Source organism: Sus scrofa, chromosome 5 (assembly GCF_000003025.6).
Source record: "Sus scrofa isolate TJ Tabasco breed Duroc chromosome 5, Sscrofa11.1, whole genome shotgun sequence".
NCBI classification, from domain to species: domain Eukaryota; kingdom Metazoa; phylum Chordata; class Mammalia; order Artiodactyla; family Suidae; genus Sus; species Sus scrofa.
Genome location: NC_010447.5, coordinates 32,799,638 through 32,809,064, shown reverse-complemented (window position 1 = coordinate 32,809,064; position 9,427 = coordinate 32,799,638).

Sequence of the window (9,427 nt, the reverse complement as noted above, 5' to 3'; positions counted from 1 at the left end):
ATCTGTCAAGCTGTTTTATAACCTTGTGCTCAAAACAGTGTTGTTTCTTTCTGGGATGCATTAAGACTCTCCTCCCCACTGATATTATCTTATGAACTTTTCCCCATGCCATAAAATGCACAAATATTGGCAAATGAAGTAGTCAGGGGAAAGAGAGGAAGCTGTCATTATTTATGCACCTCACCTTGACTACCTGGAATATCCAAGAGAATCAACTGGAAAACTAACAAGATAGCTTAGTAGTCAGATACAAGATTAAAAAAAAAATCAATAGAATTCCCAATCACCAGTAGTAACTAATTAGAGAATGTAATGGCAAAAGGATTTGATTCACAATAGCTTCAAAAATTATAAGACACCTAGAGACAAACTAAGTAAAAATATGTAAATTGACATTTTTAAAAAGTTCTAAACTGCTACTGACAGATAGAAAAATGATACCTGAATCCATGAAAATGTACTCCATGTTTCTATAAGGAAAGTTTAATGTGGTGGTTATGAGCCTATGGACTGACTTTGTGAGTTATAATGCCATCTCTGCCAAGTCCTTCTGGGTCATCTCAGGAAAGTTGCTTTACTTCTCTAAGGCTTAGCTTCCTTGTTGGTAAAAGGAAAGTAATAATATTAGTTGGCTCATGTATCAAGTATGAAAATTAAATAAAAATGATCTGACTAAATAGAATGATCTATTTAGAGCACTTAGCCCAGTACCAGGCACATAGTAAATACTTATTGATTATCTATTATATTAAAGATGCCAAATATCTTTAAGATTATCTGTGCATTTAATGCAACTCCAGTTGGGCATGTGTTCCTGTGTGATTTGTAGTTTTATTGAGAACTCATCTTTAGAGGATATATTTTTTTTCTTCTTTTGCTTGTTTTGTTTTATATTTTTGCAGTTATATGTCTTCTGAGTTGTAAATAACTTCCAACAGGTAATTTGTTTTTGTTTTCGCCTTTCCTTTTGCCAGCCCTATTTATATCTCGTTCCCCCTCCTTTTTTCCATCCTTCTTTCTTTTACTCTGCTCTTCCTTTTTCTTCCTTCCTTCTTTCCTTTCTCAAGTTCACAAAGATATTCTCCTATATGTTAAATTCTAGAGGTTTTATTGTTTTACCTTCCACATTTAGATTTATAATTCACTTTTAAATAATTTTGGGTTATGGTGGGAGTTAGGTCAAGTTTTATTTGTTTCTTTTTCCAGGTAGATGTCCAGTTGACCTAGAACTCTTTCTTTCTTCCTTCTTTCCTTCCTTCCTTCCTTCCCTCCCTCCCTCCCTCCGTCCCTCCCTCCCTCTCTCTCTCTCTCTTTCTTTCCTTCCTTCCTTCCTTCTGTCTTTCTGTCTGCCTGTCTTCTTTCTTTCTTTTGTTTGTTCGTTCATTCTTTCTTTCTTTCCTTTGTCTTTTTAGGGTCACACCCATGGCATATTGAAGTTCCCAGGCTAGGAGTCAAATTGGAGCTGTAGCCACCAGCCTATACCACAGCTACAGTAATGCTGGATCCTAGCCCACAGCTTATGGCAAGGCTGGATCCTTAACTCACTGAGCAAGGCCAGGGATCTAACCCATGTCCTCATGGATACTAGTTGGGTTCTCTTTTTTTTTTTCTTTGGCTTTTTTAGGGCCACACCTGTAAATGGAGGTTCCCCAGCTAGTGGTTCAATTGGAGCTATAGCTGCCAGCCTACACCACAGCTCATGGCCACACCAGATCCTTAACCCACTGAGCAGGGCCAGGGACCAAACCCACAACCTCATGGTTACTAGTTGGATTCACTTCTGCTGCACTACAGCGGGAACTCCAGAACTATTTCTTGAAAAGGCTGTTCTTTCTCTACTGCTCTGCAGTGTGTCTTGATCTTGATCATATATCCATAAATCTATTTCTGGACTCTCTATTCTGTTCTATTGGTCAATTTGCTGTCCTTATGCCAATACTCTACTGTCTTATGCTAAGTCTTGATAGCTGGTATAATAAGTCTTCCCATCTTGTTCTTCTTCAAGACCGTTTTGGCTATTTTTGGCCTTTTTCTTTTCTATATAATTTTAGAATTGGCTTGAAGTTGCCACATAAGAAAGCTGCTGGGATTCTGAATTGTAACTGCGCAGTCTATGAATCAATTGGAGGAAAACTGACATCTTTACAACACGAAATTTTCTAGTTCTTGAACATGGTACACTCCTCTAGTTATTTAGATCTTCTTTATATTCTTTCAGTAATGTTTTACAGTTTTCTGTGTAGAGGTTTTTATGCTACTTTCTTGCCCTGGGTTCCCTACACACCTGCCTTTAGGGAAGGCTTGAAGTTTCAACTTTACAAGGTGATATTTTTTCTTCTAAGAGTGGTCCTGGGCTATGCTGAGCTTACTCATGACTATTTTGGATTGGCAGACTATGTGTTTCTGATACTTTTTCCTTGACAATCACTCGACAATCCCAGCTTCTTGCAGAAACTCAGTTCTTGCTCCTGACTGCATGAAAATCTCAGGGCTCAGACTCCCGTGCACCTACCTCTAACCAAGACTGATTACTTCCATTCTGACTTTGCAATCCTGTATTTCTGGCACCTGTGGGTTTCCTTTCCTTTTCAGCTTAGCTATGTGTTTAAAACATTATTTTGATCATAGTTGAGAAAGTTCAATCGTTTTGAGTGGGAGAAGGGGGCTCCAATCAGGCTTAGAATGCCACATTTCTGGAAAGCTTCTGCAGTACTACTTGTAACTCTGAAACAAAGGTCCACTTACAGAATACTTAAATAAGTGAATGAAGGAGAGCTAAACATGGAAAGTATCAAAAGGTTTCCATGTCATATTACTAAATGAAAAATTTCACAATAATATGCATAGTATAAAGTAATTTATGTGAGCACGATGCAAAGCAACTCTCCCTTTAAAATATTTATAGCAACAGATTTGGAAATCCACACACAAAACTGTTCTTAGTGCTTTTCCTCTAACATGAGATTGGGGTGGAAAGTGGATGGAGAAAGGAGTCTCTTATGGAGTTTTTCATCTTCTTTTGGATTACGTGATTCGTTTGCTTATCATTTGATTGCAAGTAATACAATTTCTATTACTTGTCTAATTTAATAGTATACCATTTCCCCTCCCCCAGCTTGGGCCCCAAGCCCTTGATGGCCTTCATAGCCTTGCCCTCTCCTCACCTTCTCACTCATCTCACTCATCTGTGCTCCAGTCACCTGGCTGTCTCTCTGTCCCTTGAGAGTGCCATTCTCCTTTTCACTGGATGGCCTTTGCATTCCTATTCTCTCTGCAATGTTCTTCCCTCACCTCTTTGCCTAGGTTGCTGTGACTCATCCTTCAATGGCTCTCAATTTCTACAACACGTCCTTAGGGCAACCTTCCCTGAACCTCAGACCAGGTAATGTTTCCTGCCATATGTTCTCCTAATATCTTATATTTATATTTTACAAACTTTACCACAAGTTTAATTAAATAATTAATTTTGAAAGTCGTTGTCTAATGCCAGACAACTCCAGGGGAACATCAGCTTCATCCTGTCGGGGACTAGGGCTGTCTCATTTGCTGATTAACTCCCAGGGCCTAGCAGAGCATCTTGTACATAACAGGCCCTTGAAACACACTCCTTGAAGGAATCAAGGAATAGGGGAATGAAATTTGGGGGGGAATCTTGAGCATAGATTCTGATTTCTTTAAGTCCTTTCATGGAAACTTAGAGATCAGAGGCTCTCATGCTGGGGAGTATTAATTCCTTTTCTGTTTCTGTTTAGGGTTGATTTGTACATTGCAGGCAATGTCATGCTGCAGTCCTTTATAGTAGGAATGCATTTTGGGAACACCATTCATAAAATGCCTCCTCTAGAATTCCCAGTGCCTGTAGCTCTCTGGAGGTCTCTGGGTCCATAAACAAAGGAGGGACCTAAGAGACCTCTAAGGATTTCAGTAGGAAAGGTAATTATTTCCTGAGCTGAGTGCTGCCCAGGAGACTTTCCTTGTCTCCCTAGGACCCACTTTCTCTATGCTTGTCTCCAGCCTCCCTCCAACTGACATCTTCAACATCAGATGCAAGCTGGTCTCTTGCTGTCTCTCTGGAGTTTCTCTATTGGACAATTTCCTGTCCATGAATCCTCATGACAGTATGCTGAAATTTCATTCCTAGTGTCATCAGGAGTGAAACTAAATTGAACTCTAGAGAATGTGCTTTAATACATAAGAACAGAGCTAAGTAATTGCTATGTTGAGCAGAGAAGGAAATCCGTCACTATAAAACCCATGCTGTAGGACAACTCATTTCCAAGCAAGATCGTAATGGGTGTTATCTAAACAGAATTAAACTTTATAATTTTTTAAAGGACCCATTCATCCATCAGACTAAGAGAAACATTTCATTCCACTTAACTAAAAGGTCAACAGTTTTTGATGTCCCTTTTACATGGCAATATGTTATGCACATACCCATTGGAACTTAATGGATGACATCTATTTAAAGAAGTTCAGCCATGGAAAATCCCGCTGGATGATCCCTAGTGGAAAACCCTTCTTGCTACTCACTCTATAATTGGATGTTATGGCTATCTACACAATTCTTTCCAATGATTTCTAAAAAGGAAAGGCTGCTAGATTGGATGTTCCATTTATTGCCTGTCAAAGGGCAATTTGCAAATGAACATCACCCTCCAGGAAACAGGACTCTTCCATCCTCAGAGAAAAGTGATGATAATTGGACTTTACATATGTTTCCCTTTTTGAGATACAAACCACAGAATTTGTTTATGACTATCTTTAGCATGAACAGGAAACTTAACAATGAAACGCAAATGGAGGGGAATAGAGTTAAAATGTTGTAAAACTCATAGGAAATCTGTTCCAAATGATCCAGCAGCTTTAAAAGTCCATTTTTAAAACATGAGAATGATGCAGCATAGTCGTTTTACTCAGTAGCAGGGAGGGGCATTGCTGTGCCAACCACACTTTCTGGTCCTGTGGCCAGCTGCTCATTTTTTTGTTAGAAAAATAGCTGGGTGGGACCACAGCTACAGTCTCTGGCTGTGGAAAAAGGGCTTCTCTGCGAGCAACTTACAAGTTTGTATTAAAGGTCAAACCAGGAATGCTGGCTCCTTTGAAGCACCCTCACCCTAACCTTAACCTCAACATTAACTTTGTTTTTTAAACAAGATCATTTATGTGAATAGTCTGAGGAGATAGAGTTCTAGGATGTTCACCTTACCCCTTAAGAGCACGCCAAACATTCTTCACCACTCTTGAGTTCCTCTGTGGGTCACATCTGCATTATAGGGTATGCCCATCAATCAGAATAAGCCAGTTATGCTGCTACTGCTGCAAAAAAAAAAAAAAAAAAAAAAAGCCTAAAATCATCTGGCATTGCTTTAGAAATTGATTGCGGATGGTGAGAAAACATTTTCTGAGTCAGGAAAGATGTTTCACTTTCCTTCTGACCCGGAGACAGACAGTAACAGAGATGGTGGCCGCTCCATCCACTTGGTTCTTGGAGTGAGGAGATAAGCAGTACAGTCCCAGCTGACCTGCGATGCAGATAAGCTTCTGTGATTATTTGCCACCAAAATTTAGTGACATAACTAATGCAGTCTTATAGAGGAATTAATGCATACTCATACAGATGAAATAGATGACCCAGTACTCTAGTCAAGGGCCAAGGAAACCAGGTCTGAGTATATTAGCATGGCGGGCTTACTGATTTATATCTGGCAGACCCATGAAGGACCACTGATTTTCCCATCAACTACTGAGTCTTCAGGATGATGAGCTCATTCTGATCCCATGTGACCCTGAGAATGAATTTGGTCTTTTGTAAAAAGAGCAAAATAACATTTTTTTTTTAAAAAAAACCAAACATGGATAATTGGAGGTAGGGTGATGATTGGTTTGCTGGGGACCAGGATTTCCCAGGACATGGGACTATCAGTAGTAAAACCAGGAAGTCTCAGGTTAACTGGGATGAGTTGGTCACCCTAATTGCTGAGGTGATATCTCCTAGCAACACTTAAGAATTATGCAGCATAAACTCCCATTGCACCTTGTAATTCTTTCCATCATAATATTTATTACATTGTGTTATAAATGACTCAGACTGTGCAGTGTCTATCTGCCCACCAAACCCTGGGCTCCTGAAACCAAGCACTGTTTCTTTTCCATTTTATATTCCCAATAGCTTGTATGTTGCCTGCCACTTCAAAAGAGCACAATAAATATTTACTGAATAGATGAATGAACGCTGTTTCTCTGTTATTTTACATTCCAAAATGTGATTAGTTTTTTTTCTCCTTTGAGGATCAATTCTACCTTGATACTAGTTTAACTACAAAGAAAGGTAGGACTCTTCCCTGACTGCAGCTACATGCTTGCATAAAACTCTCAGTGTGATCCATAGTGTAAAATTACATAAACCCAGCACTGAGCTTCAGCATAAACTGATTCCTTATTAGACTGACTGAATAATTGAATCTCCTTGTTTGGCATTTGTTTAAAGACAGAAGGTCATGGGACAAATGGTGGGTATTTGAGGCTGTGGAAACAGATGTTATAAATTTGGTTTAGCTGTTTCTGGTAACTGGGACTATTGTGACTGAAGACCCAAGATTCCCAAGTCTGCCCTCCACCCTTGGGAATGCAGAACAACATGCCCTACAAACCAGAAGCAGGAGGAAAAGCTCTGGGCATGCCTCACTGATGGACTGCATTCATGCCCAGTTAAGGACAGCAAACAGTGGCCTGAGAAGTTTGCTCTGGAGAACTAGATCCAGGTCTTATCCAGTTGAATATTTTCCTAAGAGGCCTAAGAGGTGTGCTGAGAAAGGGTTTGGTGGTTCTTGACTCTACTTATAGACTAAGTCCTCAGACATCTTTGTTTTCATTAATTATCTATAGTGACTCTCTCTTAAGTGACTAAGCTTTTCTGAGAAGTGATTTAAATTCCAGAAAGAGGCTGAACTTGCAGAAGATAACTGAACTTGCATTAAGAAGACTTGGAAAAAAAATTCCCTATCTCAGTTTCCTCATCTGTAAAATGGGTTTAATAATAGCTACCTTTATTAACTTGTAAGACAGCTTGTGGGGTCAAAGGAAATGAAGTCAGTGAAAACAGTTTGAAGATTCTAAAATGCAGGACAAATATAAGATATGCATTTTCTACCTTTTATGAATCCACCTGATTCTTTCCACCCTATAACAAAGCTTATCTATGTTTGCCTTCTGTTTCAAGATTTCCTTTTGTAAGTCAACTATACTTCAATAAAAAGCAAAGAAAAAAAAACTCTTCCCTTTATTTATCCCAATATTTTCCTCATCATAGGAAGAGAACACTCTGTGCCTTGTATGTGCATTTACTTCATGACAGATGAAGATGCAAGTATCATGATCTTAATTTTATATACAAGTAATAGTTCATAGTGATTGATTTTTTTTTATATAATGATTTTTATTTTTTTCCATTATAGCTGGTTTACAGTGTTCTGTCAATTTTCCACTGTACAGCATGGTGATCCAGTTACACATACATGTATACATTTTTTTTCTCACATTATCATAAGTGACCAGACACAGTCCCCAGTGCTACACAGCAGGATCTCATAGTAATTGATTTTTTTTTTTTTTTGTCTTTTTGTCTTTTTCTAGAGCCGCACCCACGGTATATAGAGTTCCCAGGCTAGGGATCTAATCAGAGCTACAGCTGCCGGCCTATGCCACAGCCACAGCAACTTGGAATCCAAGCCACGTTTGCGACCCACACCACAGCTCATGGCAATGCCAGATCCTTAACCCACTGATCAAGGCCAGGGATCAACCCAAAACCTCATGGTTCCTAGTTGGATTCGTTAACCACTGAGCCATGACGGGAACTCCAGTAATTGATTTTGATCATACTTCCTCATCTTTTATCACTCCAGACTGAAATGTATTACTCCTTACTCTGGAAGTCCTCTCCTTTTCTTGGATCTTTGTATTTGTTTTTATTTGGAACTTTCTTGAGATACAACAGCTAATGCTGCATATAATATTCTAGGCACAGGCCCTCCTGGGTTGGGTACCTGGGCAGGATAATGTTTCCAGATGTATTGCCAATACTCATCATGAAACTCAGATTATAATGAGCTGTTTTGGCTGAAGTAGGGCAGTTCCAGTGGAATATCCTCCAGCTATAGCCAGCATCCAGGTGGCCAGGCCTTAAGGAACATGACGTCTTAAAGTCTCTAAAATCCTTTCATTTATTTGTTCAGTATTTTTGGTTTGTTTTAAGTTATTTTATTTTTATCTTTTTATTTTTTATTATAGTATAGTTGATTTACAATGTTGTGCCAATTTCTGCTGTATAGCAAAGTGACTCAGTTGTACATAAATATACATTTTTTTTTCTTTTTTATGGCTGAATCTGTGGCATATGGAAGTTTCCAGGCTAGGAGTCAAATCAAAGCTACAGCTGTAGGCCTACGCCACAGCCATGCCAACAATGGATCCGAGCTACATCTGCAACCTACACTGCAGCTTGTGGCAACACTGTATCCTTAACCCATTGCTTGAGGCCAGGGATCAAACCAGCATTCTTGAGGACACTATGTCGAGTTTTTAACCCACTGGGCCACAATGAGAACTCCACGTTCTTTTTTAAAAAATACTATTTTCTATCGTGGTCTATTCCAGGAGTATGATTCCCTGTGCTAAGGACCTTAAAAGCACTGACTGACCCTGTGCCAATCTCTGTTCTATCTTCTGTGGTAGGATAGAGAATAAAACACCCCAAATCCCTGTCTTCACAGACCATACTGAGCAGTGTGGGGAGACAGATGACAAATACAGAAATGTGTAATATGTCAGGTGGTCAGTGCTATGTGGAAAAAATGAAGTTAGTGAGGGGGAAAGGGGAAGACTGGGCAGAGGGCTGGCCTTTTTATATAGAATGGTCAGTGACATCACTGATAAGGTGACATTTGAGCAGAAACATGAAGGCAGTAAAGGTTACCTCAGGGAAGAACATTCCAGGAAGAGAGAACAGAAAGTACAAAGGTCATGAGGAGGCTATGTGCCATGCTGGAGGAATGCCAGAGTAGTGGGAGCTACGTGAGAGTGGAGGGCACTGGGGAGATGAGATAAAGTCAGAGTTTCAAGGTCAAGGAAGGGCAGATCATGCATGGTCTTATAAGTTCTGAGGAATAACTTTTGGGGGTTTTATCATATGCAGAGAATTGATCTGATCGGACTTATTTTTAGAAATTCCCTCTGTCTACACTGAGGAGAATAGACTATAGGAAAGGAATGACGGAGGCAAGGAGGCCAGTTAGCCAGCAATTGTAATATCAAGTGAGGGATGATGATGGCTTGGATTAGAGTGGTGGTGGAGGTAAGGGCCAAATATCACTGAATCCTGGGTACAGACTGGATATTCCAGAAAGAGGAATCAATGATGACTCCA